We start from the raw sequence: 8347 nt of genomic DNA, 5'->3' as shown, positions 1-8347 counted from the left end.
ACAATCGGGACCATCATGGCTCCCTGTGCTGGTAAATGAAGTGGAGTCCGGGGTGTCTGGGTCTTCTTCAGGTGGGTGGTTACCAACAAGCAGCTCCTTGAGGTATGTAAATCGGCGCTTGTTATGGCGCTCTCTTCGCTTTCCCTGCCGGTCAAGCCGGTTTAACCTCTCAATTATCTGTAGGAGTAGCTGATTTGTTGAAGGTTCTTGTGATACAGAAGGAGAAGGAATATCTCCGGCCGGTTCTGCTGGCCGGCTAGTAGTGGCTGCTGGAGGTCTGATATACTTCCCGTTAGGGACGTACTGATCATCCCGTGGAATCATGGCCTTGGTGTCCCCAGCTCTGTAGGAGACTCTGGCTACTGAGACTAGATCCAAAATCAATGCAGGAAAAGGTAAGTTGCCCGCGATCTGTACGTGTCCCATAGTATGCCGAAGGTGTCTTGGTAAATTGAGAGGCTGGTCTGTAAGGATACACCAAAGTAGAACAGCCATGTCTGCAGTGAAGGAGGACTCGTGAGTGCTCGGAAAGACGTAATGGGACATAATCTGTGCCCATACTCGAGCCTCCAAGGTGAGTGCTAAAGTCAATATGCCCTTAGGTCGGGATCGATGGTATCCATAGATGCATCTGCTGCCAGGTTGTGCTATAACTCTGAGAACGGTGTCCCAGTCAAATTGGTATGTCTGGCGCTTGAAAGAGGCTTCTTGGTATGAGTCCAATCCTTCTGGAGCAGGGGGAAGATCTAGAGCTTGCTGAATGGCCTCTTCAGTTATGGGGACTTGCTTTTGACAGACATAGACAGACTACATGGTTGGCATGTGAAGATTATAGTAGAATTCAACTACCCATGAAAGGTTAACCTACCGTGGCTGTCTCCGTAGGAGTCCCCATTGTCTTTGCTCAATGTGGGGTTCAACACATTCAACAGTGTGGGTCAGGAGGATGAGAAGGTGCTCATTGTTATAGTTCCGCTCAGCCAAAATGGGAAATATCTGCTCACAGTAGCGGTTAGTGAACCGCGCAGTGTCCTTTGCTGGAGAGGCTTTTTCTTTTTCATTGACCTTGATGATCCTCTTGAGTTGCTTTGTTGAGGGCTTTACTGTTGTTGAAGAAGGTTCCACAGCTAGTGATCTTTTTGTTCCTTTCCTTGCCGGTGGTTTGGGAGTAGCTTTCTCTTTACCCTTCTTGGTGGCCATCCTGAAAAGGGAAAAGGAAAGTAACACGTAAAGCTAAGGGTTTGAGCAAGGAAGAGGACGGTACAAGTGATAATCATTGCACGGTAAAGAAGGATGTCGTTAACACATGGTCGCGACTACATGTGATAAGTTCATCAATGGAAATATAGCAAGTGCATGTTATGGCAAGTAGATGTAAGATGTTTATTGGCATGCCGGCAAAGGCATGAGTAGCATAGATCAAGCATTAATTGCCCAATTTGATTATCAAATGTTTCAAACTAACAATCTGTTTGTATTGACAATTATATTCAATCAATAATATATGAAAAAGGGTTTTGTGAAAAACAGGCGTTAGAGTAGTAGGATAGAATGATTTAAAAAGAATGCACAATGCCATACGAGCTTTTTCACAGACACTTAGCATGCATGGTAAATATGTTATTGGAAGTATTAAATTTGAACATGTAAGCAACCCTTAAGAAGTAATACTAATTGTCAAACAATTCCTGAATAATCTACAAGCAAAATATAGAAGAAAATAATCACCTAATTAAATTTCTAACACCAATTAAAATAATGCAAAAAGAAAGAAAAAGAAAACATAGATAATGAAGGTAAAAAGAAAAAAGAAGAGGAAAACATAAATAAAAGTAATAATTGAAAAGTAAAAAGGGAAGAAGAAAAGAAAAAGAACCTTGATGAAGAAGATTAAGAGTGAAAGAAGAAAGGAAAAAGTAGGAAGGAATAAAGAAGAAAGAAGGAGGAAGAAAGAATTAAGAAGGGTGAAGGAAGAATTAAGATTGGGTGAGAAAAAATAAGAATTTTGGCGCAGGTATAGTTAAACTGTGCGTCGCATGCTATGCGTGAGCGTGGAGCACGCGAATGTGTGGTTTACGCTATTTTCAAGTGACGCGTATGCGTGGGTGACGCGTACACGTGACCTGATTTGTGCTATTGGCGTGAGAGCAGCCTCGCGCACGCACAACTCTCTTTTGCATATGCACATTGCCAAAATTTAGGGTGACGTGTGCGCGTGAGGGATGCGCACGCGTGAATGGCCTTACTTTGAAAAATGACGCGGACGCGTGAGGGACGCGTACGCGTGATAGGGCTTGTGTTTCAAGCTCAATTCCAGCCCCACACCATCATAACTCTCTGGCCATACACCCCTTTACGTAGATTTTGTGGGACACGAGTGCACGTGGGTGACGCGCACGCGTGGAGGGCTGATTTCGCAAGCGACGCGGACGCGTCAGGGACGCGTACGCGTGGGCATCTTTGGGCCTAAGCGACGCCTCCAGCCACGCTCCGGCGTAACTCTCTGCTTCCTTGCTTCTTTGTCTGACGCGTACGCGTGGGCGTGTTTGTGCCTAAGCCACGCCTCCAGCCACGCTCCCGCGTAACTCTCTGCTTCTTTCCTTCTTTGTTTCGAATGCACATATGACGCGGTCTCGTCAGCGACGCTTGCGCGTCGCGTGCATCTTTTTTTTTTAATGCAGAATGCACATGCAAATGCAGACTATATACAGAGATTATGAGAAGAATCACTAAGAAAAATAAAGTAGAATAGAACAAAACTAAGACTGAAACGGAACGATCATACCATGGTGGGTTGTCTCCCACCTAGCACTTTACTTTTACGTCCTTAAGTTGGACGGTCTTCAGGCTCATTCTGCTTTTATTGGTGGGTCTTCCAAGAGGAAGACCTCTAGTTCCTTGTGATCTTTCATCTTCTCACCATGATAAAGCTTTAGGTGATGTCTATTAACCTTGATGAATTTGGAGCTAGAAGGATGACGCATGTCAAAAACTTCGTATGGCTCTGCCTTCTCTACTCTGTAGGGACCTTCCCATCTTGATCTCAGTTTGCCTGGCATGAGCCTCAGTTAGAAGTTATAAAGAAGAACTAACTCCCCTGGTCTGAACTCTCTCCTTTTTATGTGATCGTCATGCACAACCTTCATCTTCTCTTTGTATCGCCTGGAGTTGTCATATGCTTCTAGGTGAAGATTCTCTAATTCTGCTAGTTGCAGCTTCCCCAAATCCCATGTTGCACTCCCTCACAGCCCATAAAGCCTTGTGTTCCACCTCTACTAGGAGGTAACAAGCTTTTCTATACACTAGGCGGAAGGGGCTCATCCCAATGGGTGTCTTATACGCTGTTTGATATGCCCAGAGTGCATCAACAAGTCTGGTGCTCCAGTCCTTCCTATGAGGCTTTACTATCTTCTCCAGAATGTGTTTAATCTCTCTGTTAGATACTTCTGCTTGCCCATTAGTCTGGGAATGCTAAGCTGTTGCTACTTTGTGAGCTATCCCATGCTTCTTCAGTAATCCTGCTAGTCTCCTGTTACAAAAGTGAGTGCCTTGATCACTCACGATTGCTCGTGGTGATCCAAAGCGACAAATAATATGGTTTCTAACAAATGAAACAACAGTATTAGCATCATCAGTATGGGTAGGAATTGCTTCCACTCATTTAGAAACATAATCTACAGCTAACAGTATATAAAGGTAACCACTAGAGTTTGGAAATGGACCCATGAAGTTAATACCCCAAACATAAAAAATTTCACAGAAAAGCATAATCTATTGAGGCATCTCATCCCTCTAGGATATGTTACCAAACCTTTGGCATGGGGAACAAGATTTACAAAAGGCAGTAGCATCTTTAAAAAGAGTAGGCCACCAAAATCCACAGTCTAAGATTTTTCTAGCTGTTTGATGAGCGGATAATTTATACGCTTTTTCGCATTGTTTTTAGTATGTTTTTAGTAGGATCTAGTTACTTTTAGGGATGTTTTCATTAGTTTTTATGTTAAATTCACATTTCTGGACTTTACTATGAGTTTGTGTGTTTTTCTATGATTTCAGGTATTTTCTGACTGAAATTGAGGGACTTGAGCAAAAATCAGATTCAGAGGTTGAAGAAGGACTGCTGATGCTGTTGGATTCTGACCTCCCTGCACTCAAAGTGAATTTTCTGGAGCTACATAACTTGAAATGGCGCGCTTCTAATTGCTTTGGAAAGTAGACATCCAGGGCTTTCCAGCAATATATAATAGTCCATACTTTGGCCAAGAATAGACGATGTAAACTGGCGTTCAACGCCAGATTTCTACCCAAATCTGGCGTCCAGCGCCAGAAAAGGATCCAAAACCAGAGTTGAACGCCAGAAATGGATCAAAACCTGGCGTTCAACTCCACAAATGGCCTCTGCACGTGCAACACTCAAGCTCAGCCCAAACACACACCAAGTGGGCCCAGGAAGTGGATTTATGCATCAATTACTTACTCATGTAAACCCTAGTAGCTAGTTTATTATAAATAGGACCTCTTACTATTGTATTAGGTATCTTTGATCAGTTGTATGCTATCTTAGATCACAATAGGGGGCTGGCCATCTCGGCCATGCCTGGACCTTCACTTATGTACTTTTAACGGTAGAGTTTCTACACTCCATAGATTAAGGTGTGGAGCTCTGCTGTTCCTCAAAGATTAATGCAAGTACTACTGTTTTCTATTCAATTCATCTTATTTCGCTTCTAAGATATCCATTCGCACCCAAGAACGTGATGAAGGTGATGATTATGTGTGACGCTCATCACCATCTCCCCTATGAACACGTGCCTGACAAACACTTCCGTTCTACATGAATTAAGCTAGAATGAATATCTCTTAGATCTCTTAACCGGAATCTTCGTGGCGTAAGCTAGAATGATGGCGGCATTCAAGAGAATCCGAAAAGTATAAACCTTGTCTGTGGTATTCCGAGTAGGATTCAATGATTGAATGACTGTGACGAGCTCCTAACTCGCGATTGCAGGGCGTTAGTGACAGACGCAAAAGGATAGTAAATCCTATTCCAGCATGATCGAGAACCGACAGATGAATAGCCGTGCTGTGACAGGGTGCGTGAGCATATTATTCATTGAGAGGATAAGATGAAGCCATTGGCAAGGGTGATGCCTCCAGACGATTAGCCATGCCGTGACAGGGCATTAGATCATTTTCCCGAGAGATGACCGAAAGTAGCCATTGACAGTGGTGATGTATCACATAAAGCCAGCCATAGAAAGGAGTGAGACTGATTGGATGAAGATAGCAGGAAAGCAGAGGATCAGAGGAACGAAAAGCATCTCCATTCGCTTATCTGAAATCCCTACCAATGATTTACATAAGTATCTCTATCCCTATTCTATTATTTATTATTCGAAAACTCCATAATTATTTTATATCTGCCTGACTGAGATTTGCAAGGTGACCATAGCTTGCTTCATACCAACAATCTCCGTGGGATTCGACCCTTACTCACGTAAGGTATTACTTGGACGACCCAGTGCACTTGCTGGTTAGTTGTATTGAAGTTGTGACAAATTATGAATGTGTAATCACGATTACGCGTACCAAGTTGCTCACGTGCCAGGAATAGTTTGAGCCTGGACATCACAATTTCGTGCACCAAGTTTTTGGCGCCGTTGCCGGGGATTGTTCGAGTTTGGACAACTGACGGTTCATCTTGTTGCTCAGATTAGGTAATTTTCTTTTTATTTTATTTTTAAAAATTTTTTCAAAAATATTTCAAAAATTTTCTCATCTGTTTTCGAAAAAAAAAATAATAAAAATGCTTTCAAAAAAATTTTATTCAAAATTTTTAAGAATGAATTCTAGTGTTTCATGAAGCATGTTGAAGCCTGGCTGGCTGTAAAGCCATGTCTATTCCTTTGGGAATGAGTATGTCAGGCATGTCATATCTGAATTACATGATAAAGCTTGGCTGGCCATTGGCCATGTCTAGTGTTTTGGACCGGAGCTTTCATTCAAAGCTTGGCTGGCTAGTGAGCCATGTCTAAATCCTGGACTGAAGCTTTAGACTAAGAATGCAAGATTCCTGAAATTCATATTAAAAATTTTGGAATCCTTATTTTCCTTTTTTCATATAATTTTCGAAAAAAAAATTACCAAAAAAATTAGAAAATCATAAAAATCAAAAATATTTTTCTGTTTCTTGTTTGAGTCTTGAGTCATATCATAAGTTTGGTGTCACTTGCATATGCATCTTGCATTTTTTTGAAAATTTCATGCATTCATAGTGTTCTTCATGATCTTCAAGTTGTTCTTGGTAAGTCTTTGTGTTTGATCTTGATGATTTTTTGTTTTGTGTTGTATGGTGTTTATCATATGCATTCTTGAATTCTTAGTGCGTAAGCATTAAAGAATTCTAAGTTTGGTGTCTTGCATATTTTCTTTGCATTAAAAATTTTTCAAAATTGTGTCTATGATGTTCATCTTGACATTCATAGTGTTCTTGGTGTTCATCTTGACATTCATAGCATTCTTGCATGCATCACATGTTTTGATCTAAAAATTTCATGCATTGCACCTTTTTAGTGTTTTTCTCTCTTACATCATAAAAATTCAAAAATAAAAAAAATATCTTTCCCTTTGTCTCTCATCAAATTTGAAAATTTGGGTTGACTTTTTCAAAAATTTTTAAAATCAAGTTGTTTCTTATGAGTCAAATCAAATTTTCAATTTGAAAATCTTATCTTTTTCAAAATCTTTTTCAAAAATAAAATCTTTTTCAAAATTCTTAGTTATTTTCGAAAATTCCAAAAATATTTTTCAAAAATCTTTTTCTTATTTTTATACCAAATTTTCGAAAATAGCATAATCAATTAATGTTTTGATTCAAAAATTTGAAGTTTGTTACTTGCTTGTTAAGAAAGATTCAAATTTTAAGTTCTAGAATCATATCTTGTGATTTCTTGTGAATCAAGTCATTAATTGAGATTTTAAAAATCAAATCTTTTTCAAAACTAATTTCTAAAATATCTTTTCTAACTTCCTAACCTCTTATCTTTTCAAAATTTGTTTCAACTAACTAACTAACTTTTTGTTTGTTTCTTAACTTTTTCAAAACTACCTAACTAACTCTCTCTCTCTAATTTTCGAAAATATCTTCCCTCTTTTTCAAAAATTTCTTTTTAATTAAATAATTATTTTTATTTTTATTTTTGATTTTAAAAATTTTCGAAAATTACTAACATTTTTCAAAAACCATTTTCGAAAATCACTAACTCTTTTTCAAAAATATTTTCGAAAATTCTCTCTCTCCCATCTTATTCTATTTATTCATTCATATCCTAACATCTCATCTCACATCTCTAGCCTCCTCACAGTTGTGTTTCTTCCATTATATTACATTCTTTGTCTCCCCCTCTTCGTCTACTCACACAGGGATCCCTATACTGTGGTATAAAGGATCTCTATTATTATTATTATTATTTTTCTGTGCCTTCTTCTTTGTCATATGAGCAGGAGCAAGGATAAGAACATTCTTGTGAAAGCAGATCCAGAACCTGAAAGGACTCTGAAGAGAAAATTAAGAGAAGCTAAAATACAACAATCCAGAGATAACCTTTTAGAAATTTTCGAACAGGAAGAGGAGATGGCAGCTGAAAATAATAATAATGTAAGGAAGATGCTTGGTGACTTTACTGCACCTAATTCCAATTTACATGGAAGAAGCATCTCCATTCCTGCCATTGGAGCAAACAACTTTGAGCTGAAACCTCAGTTAGTTTCTCTGATGCAGCAGAACTGCAAGTTTCATGGACTTCCATCTGAAGATCCTTTTCAGTTCTTAACTGAATTCTTGCAGATATGTGATACTGTTAAGACTAATGGAGTAGATCCTGAAGTCTACAGGCTCATGCTTTTCCCTTTTGCTGTAAGAGACAGAGCTAGATTATGGTTAGACTCTCAACCAAAAGACAGCCTGAACTCTTGGGATAAGCTGGTCACGGCTTTCTTAGCCAAGTACTTTCCTCCTCAAAAGCTGAGCAAGCTTAGAGCTGATGTTCAAACCTTCAGACAGAAAGAAGGTGAATCCCTCTATGAAGCTTGGGAAAGATATAAACAGTTGACCAAAAAGTGTCCCTCTGACATGCTTTCAGAATGGACCATCCTGGATATATTCTATGATGGTTTGTCTGAGCTATCAAAGATGTCACTGGACACTTCTGCAGGTGGATCCATTCACCTAAAGAAAACACCTGCAGAAGCTCAAGAACTCATTGACATGGTTGCTAATAACCAGTTCATGTACACTTCTGAAAGGAATCCTGTGAGTAATGGGACGCCTATAAAGAAGGGAGTTCTT

The 8347-nt window shown here is 39.6% G+C and overlaps 1 non-coding gene across 1 annotated transcript; it reads right to left on the bottom strand.

The window, feature by feature from the left end:
* Positions 1 to 8029: 8029 nt before the first annotated feature.
* On the bottom strand, positions 8030 to 8137 carry LOC148577470 (small nucleolar RNA R71). Its single transcript, XR_015904123.1, has one exon. It is a non-coding gene; the product is annotated as a small nucleolar RNA R71 (small nucleolar RNA).
* Between the last annotated feature and the right edge of the window lie 210 nt (positions 8138 to 8347).

Source organism: Arachis ipaensis, chromosome B1, assembly GCF_059453495.1.
Source record: "Arachis ipaensis isolate K30076 ecotype BB chromosome B1, ASM5945349v1, whole genome shotgun sequence".
NCBI lineage: Eukaryota > Viridiplantae > Streptophyta > Magnoliopsida > Fabales > Fabaceae > Arachis > Arachis ipaensis.
The sequence above is the reverse complement of the archived record's forward strand: the minus strand, read 5'-3'. Positions and strand labels throughout refer to the sequence as shown.